The following is a 7,185-nucleotide window of genomic DNA, read 5'->3' on the forward strand; positions in this document are numbered from 1 at the left end:
TTAAACTACTATAATTAAATGATTATATGTAAACGAGTATGTCGTTATCGAAAAGGATTGCAGGTTCATGTTAAAAAGATATTTGAGTACGTCTAAACAATATTATCATTAAATTTAAACGATCATTCAATAACCTTTGAACGATTGGTTTGTTAGTCATAAACGATCATGTGATAATCTATAAATGAATATAAAACTAAACAATATGATAATAAAATCCAAGTTCTAAATGAATGTGTATATTCTTTATTTTAAACAATTGTTTTATAATATGTAGTCATAAATGATTCTTTTTAACAAGTGTAATACAGAGAAATATTCAAATGTGTACAATTTTTTGAGTCATTGAATTTTACTCTCCATCTCCTTCAACTCCTCGATTGACCTCAATCTTGTCTTCGTCAATCGTTGAATCATGAGTAAGATTGTCAAGCCTCAGAAACTCGTATTTATTTTGGAACAACTCATATTCTTTATTCTTGCTCTCAATCTCCTTCATCATCTTTAACAATCAAAACTTCCTCTAGTTCTATACCGACCACCAAAAATACTGTACAATCATGTTAACCCAGAACGGTGGCCTTGGTTAAAATGATTGTATACCTTTTCCGATGTGTTACAAACTTCCAGATAGATAGAAAATTTATAGCTGGTGGTTTCAAGATGAAGTAGGTAAGAGCCTACCATGGTTTTTTATAGACATTTTTGGAATCACCATCATAGTTTACTTTGTCAAATCTACCATCCATTCCTTTCCTTTTGCATCTTGCACGTTTTTTTCTTCTTCTTTCCGATCCTGTTGTTCTTTGTCGAGATAACAGCATCATGAAGCACAGTTTAAGAAAGGGAAATGTTCGATAGGAAAACATTGGAAACCCTAAACCTATTGGTTTGAGAGCTCGAGTTTATAAAGAATATGAAGGATCCGAAAATGAAGAGTTTTTCTTTCCAAGCCCTAAACTCTACACATGGTCGTCACGTGGCCTTAATGCCCTAATTTTAAAACTGAAATCACATTCATTAATTACACGATAAGGGTAAATGATCGATTAAATGATCGTATGGTTATGTCAAAGGATCTTAAATGGGAACTAATTGATTATTTACAGCACGCAAACTCTTCCCATAGACAAACGGACTCCATGCATCTCATATGGTACTCAAATTCATCAATGGTGTAGGCATAAGCACAGCTAAAGAAATATTTATCAAGTAGTGGATCCTTAAAATGGAGTTTCAAGATACTTAAAAGATGTTGTGTGCACACACAATACTCAACGTCAGGAAACACTCTTAAAACTCCTTTAGGGATGCTAAGATGTCTATCATAATAATGACTAAATTATCCCGCTCTGAAAGACTTCCTCGTATCTTCTCAAAAAAACCATGTCCTACATCATTTTCAGAATCTACAATAGCAAAAGCCAGAGGAAAATTTGATTGGTACCATCTTGTGATGAGGTTATTAATAGGATGCCACCAAACTTACACTTCAAAAATGTACAACCAACAGAAATAATAGGTCTACAATATTTCAACCCCTTAATTGATGCACCAAAAACCATAAAGAAAAACTTGAAATGACCACTATCATCTATTTCTAAAGCAATGCATGTACCTATAATAATTACAAACACATTTTTATCGGCACAAACAAAAAAGAACATAAAGAATGTGATAGATGCTAATATTTGTCTATCTATATAACTGTGATATTAGTCTATCCACATCTATCTGCAAATAAATTTAAATTTGATATACAAAACTGATCATACCTAGATTAGATTGAACCAATTTACCAAAGAAGCTTGAAATTAATGTATACGATTCAACTGCGTCACCTTGTAATATGTTAACCATATGTCCTTTCGCCCTTCAAGCTTTTTGGTAACTTATATTAACTCTAAGATTTGTACTAGCCTTATGCACCATTTCTTTAGGAATGGAACGATTGGTAGACATGGATCTAAAATCATCTATCAAACAACTGCCAATTATTGTTGAAGAAGCTTGCATGTGAGAACTTTGGACTATACTTAATGAACGATCATGGTCAGAAGTGTATTTTTGTAGCATCCATAAATCACTCTTCTTATAACGAGATGCATGAACATACCATTTGCAGCCTTCTTGCAAACATTAAATTCAAGAGATCTCAAATTTGATACTTTAGTCCTAAATTGAAAGTTGTTCTTCACTGCTACTATGCAAAAACACTTTGAAAGCACTTTTTTACTTTTAAATAAACGTTTTTCCTTCAAATCAGAATAATAAGAGATGACTCTTAAAACTTCATCATTTGAAACAGAAGAAAAAGAATCTGTATTCAATAAATTATCAATATCCACCAGTACACTACTAGATGAAGAAGACATTCCCAAACAATTACACTTACATGGGCAACTAATTGATATCTACTAGTTGTATCTTTAGCAAAAGCTAAATACCAAACAACATCATTGTCTTTCTTTATTGGCACCAAAGTTTGAACATTAATTTTACCAAGATCAAGTAAAACAGATAATTCTACTTATTCATCCAATTCAATTTGTTCACATGTCAAAGGAAACAAAGAATTAAAGTTGACTCGGATATCTACCAAAATTTCGGACACTGAGTAATTCTCGTAACATTGCAGCCATTCCATTGACCTCCATAAAAAACAATAGGAATAGACGAAAGAAAATATAATTAAGTGTTTAATGGTGAAAGGAAGAATTAAATAGATATCTATCACAGAATAAGAGAATAAAATGTACTAAACAATAAAAATAAACACAATGCAAAAAACAAACAAACAATCGTACAAAAAAGATAATAAATACTAAATGATCATTTAACAACAATAGACTATTTATAAAATATATTAAACCATCGTATAGACTAAACTAAACGATAGTGTTGACTTAGATACACGATCGTTTAAAGACGTTGATCATACAAAATAAAGATGAACAATCATGTTCATATAGCAAAACAATTGTCTCTATATAGAAAAACGATGATGTTGATAGAGCTAAACAATCAAATAGTTCAATGAAAATTATCTTGAAAAACTTCAAACTATCCATCTTCATAATGAAGTACACAATTCTTACACTAATTCTTAAAAGTTCTAAACGAAAAAGAACTTTAAAATTCTTACAAACACCAAAAAACAAAAAAGACATTCATACTGAAATATAAATTCTTAGTTCAACGAAAACGATCATCAAAATCTTCAAACTAACGATCTTCATAACGAAATACAGGATGTCTTACATTAATACCTACATATTCTAAACATTCTATCTTAGCGCTGAAATATATAATTCTCAACGAAATTTTATAATCAACTTAGTAGTTCAAACAAAAAACAATATTTAGAATACTCACCAAAACCAAAATTACTGTGACAATGTTAACAAAGCAACATAGACAATCTTGATTGTCCAAGATGACAAGAAGAGAAATGATGTTATGGAAGATAATGAATATGAACACTACTAGAAAAAGGGACTTTCTTGACGGATGTGGTTTTAATTTCTTGACATTTTTTTAAAAAATGTCAAGAAATGGATGATTGGAAAGATAAACCGTCAAGAATTTTTATGAAAATGTGGAGGTAGACCAATTTTTAGATTTCTTGACGTTTTTTAAACGTCAAGTAATATGTATTTTTTTCTTGACTTTTTAAAAACGTCAAGAATTTAATTAATATGTATTTTTTTCTTGACTTTTTAAAACGTCAAGAATATCTATAATTTGATATTCTTGACATTTTTTAAACGTCAAGTAATATGTACTTTTCCTTAACATTTTAAAAACGTCAAGTGATATGAATTAAATTCTTGACATTTTAAAATGTCAAAAAATTTTGCAAAAAGGCGGAGGGGAGAAATTTTCTGAATTACTTGACGTTTTTTAAATGTCGAGTAAAATATTATTTCTTAATGTTTTAAAAATGTCAAGTATTATTAAATATTTATATATATATATAAAAGAAATATGAATCCCAAATTTCCCTCTCTTCTTCAGAGACGCGATACCAAACCCTTAAACCTTTTCTTCTAGAGAAAATTTTTATCCCCAAATCCTTCTCAACATCAGGCTTAACTCCATCTAGCAAGCTAAGCAACAACTCTACTAGTAGTTAAAGCAGAAAAATATGAATCCCACCCGGGCAGAAGCGATACCTAAATCACAACTGTACAGGTACTACAGTTTCTTCTTCTTCTTTATCTCTCTGCCTCTTCTTTCCTTTTCCTTCTTATTCTTCTTCTTCTTTTAGATTTATCAACATTTTCAATCCATTCTTCTCCCCAAGCCCTAATTTCCCACGTTTTAGACTCTAGATTTCTTTTGCTTGCTTAGATTCTAAAGTTGCGAGGACAAAAGTTTGAGGCTAATTACAAACAAGAGAAAGAATGATCAAGATGAAATATATATATATAAAAAACGAAATGAATAACTCAAAAACGACGATCGTGAAAAAATCAGGAAGAAGAACTATCAAATTTGAAAAATCGTTATAAAAGAGTAAGATCAAATAAGGAATTCTAAAAAAATAATTTACCTTAAATAGTTTACAGTTTTGTTATATCCATGAAAATTTTCCTTAATAAAATTATGATTTTTGGTTTGTTTTTACGTTTTAAAAATGCTATTTTTTTTAAGTAATAACCTCACCTTAAATCTAAAGGTTGGATCATTACACGAGGGATTATATATTAGTACAAATTATATGTTTTGAAAGCATCACATCTTATTTTCAATTTCAAAACATCTAATCACATCATCTATCTTAATTTATGCCTTAATTTATTCTACCTAGTTTTTGTTATTATTGCTATTATTTTTATTTTTATGCATATACTAATTTTTTTTAATAAAGTAGCTAAATTTTTAAATAAATAAAACAGAAACATTTTTCTTTTCTAGAAAAAGAAAATCTTGTAATAATCAAATGGATTTTAAAAAAAGTTTTTTGAAAGAGGAAAAAGTAATAGTAAAAGGGATAGTAGTAAATATAACAATTATATTCAAAATAATTAAGTATATAGCAATATTTTTTAAAAAAATTACAAATATAACGAGATTTATCAAAATCTGTCAATGATGGAAGTCTATCACTAATAGACCATGTAACAAATATTGGTCTATTATTGATAAACTAAAAAAGTTAATCAATAATAAAGGTGTATTAGTGATATATTTTGCTATATTTATAATTTTTAAAAAAATATTACTACATACTTAATTATTATTATTAAAATCGCTATACGTTATAACTACTCAAATTAGGGAAAAGGAACATATCTTTTATATTAGAAAAAAATAAAATTAATTTATTTTTTAATCACACAATATCTTCTTTAATTTGTTTTTATTTATCTTTTCCTAATTTGGTGTATATTTTGAGGTTTATGAATATGTTGATTTAGGGTTGAGAGAATGATCCAATTTTTCTTAGACAATCTCTCCATCTCATCCTTTCATTCAAAAAACAGTAGCCTCCACAAAAAGGTAGGTTTTTATTTTTTTTCTTTTTTCTACTCTTCTGGAAATCAACTTAATCTCATAATAAAAGAAAACTTAATTGGAGCTCGTTTACTCTCGATCGAGGATGAGATTTATGCCTCATACAAGGAAAACATAGAAAGAAAGAAAAAGGGTAGGAGGAAACCTTTTTTTTTTTTTTTTTACTTTATTTTCATTGTTTTCTTATTTTTCTTTAATATTATTATTATTATCTAGTCTCAACAATACAAAGAAAATTTCGTAAACTCAAGAGAATGTAATTATGACATGGGGTGGTTTGTAGAAAAAGCAGATCTAAATTAAAATGTTATCGGTTGTTTTTTAGGAGTTTTTTCAAAAATATAAAAAAACGGTAAAATAATTATACTATATAGAACAATTTTAAAAATAGAAAAAGCTCACAAACCCACCATAGAAAATACAAAAAATGTTCAATCAACAACACGCATAATATATGTGAAAATCTTAAATAAATAGGTTAACATGTAAAAGAAATTTAGCTTAAAAATTTGTTAGAACATCTAACTACTTCTTTAAACTAGAATCTAAGATAAATTCTTAAAATACCTTATATCAATTAAGATAAAAGTGTGATGAATAAAAATCTTGCTCCCAAAAGCACAGTGGATTTAGGTTTTGTTAAAAACCGAACCACTTTAAAACCTTGTTGTGTTGATTCTTCAACTCCTCTCTTAATCTTCATCATACACACACAGAAGTAAGAAGAAGAAGAAAGCTTAAAGTTTTTTCTACAAAACCCTTCCTAAATAGAAGCAAAACGTAAAGGAAAAGGAAAAGAGAAAGGTAAAGTAACTTTACCCTTTTTACATGCAAAAGTGTGGCCTCTTTATGTCCATACACGTGGCAGCTGTAATAATATATCTGGTAACACGTCTAATATTTTTTGTACACGATCTTTTAGATTAGGTTTAGATTTAGATAGTCTAAACGGTTTATTTTTTTCAATTCTATCGTTTAATATTTGGTTACACGAAACGATCTTTTAGATTTTGTTACACAATTGTTTAGATTTGACTACCCCAAATCTAAACGATATTTTTTTTTTCAAATTTGGTACAGGATCGTTTATATTTGGCTAAAAGATTTTTTTCAAGGTACACAATCGTTTTGATTTGGCTAAATGATTTTTTTTTAATTCTTTTGAAACGATTTTTTTCAAGATTCTTTTTATACACAATCTTTTAGATTTGGTTATCCCAAATCTAAACGACGTAAAAAAGAGGAGGAAAAGAAGAAAGACGATGCATGCAGGAAAAAAAAAGAAAAAAGACGATACAAAAAAAATCTGATTTTGTTATCCAAATCTAAACGACATAAAAAATTAAAAGGAAAAGAAGAAAGACGATGCATGTAGTGAAAAAAGATAAATAAAAAAAAGACGATAGAAAGAAATCAGATTTATGACGTAAAAAAAAAAGAAAAAGAAGAAAGAGAATTCGCGGAGGAAAAAAAAAGAATAGTAAAGGAAGAAAGACGATTCGCAGAGAAGAAAATAAAATGCAATGACAAACTTGAAATATTTAAAAAAATGATTAATTTTATGGGATTTGTTACATTTCTTTTTGGGAAACTTTCCTAAATATAGCAAGGGATAATTGCAAATATAGCAATTATATTCAAAATAATTAAGTATATAACAACATT

The 7,185-nt window shown here is 28.3% G+C and overlaps 1 long non-coding RNA gene across 1 annotated transcript; it reads right to left on the reverse strand.

Moving 5' to 3' along the window:
- Positions 1-223: 223 nt before the first annotated feature.
- Positions 224-6,372, reverse strand: LOC107990566 (uncharacterized). The gene is made up of 2 exons (XR_001762213.2): positions 6,088-6,372; positions 224-2,651 (listed from the first exon to the last, which is right to left on the reverse strand). It is a non-coding gene; the product is annotated as an uncharacterized LOC107990566 (long non-coding RNA).
- Between the last annotated feature and the right edge of the window lie 813 nt (positions 6,373-7,185).

The sequence above is a fragment of the Cucumis melo genome, chromosome 8 (assembly GCF_025177605.1).
Source record: "Cucumis melo cultivar AY chromosome 8, USDA_Cmelo_AY_1.0, whole genome shotgun sequence".
In the NCBI taxonomy this organism is placed as follows: domain Eukaryota; kingdom Viridiplantae; phylum Streptophyta; class Magnoliopsida; order Cucurbitales; family Cucurbitaceae; genus Cucumis; species Cucumis melo.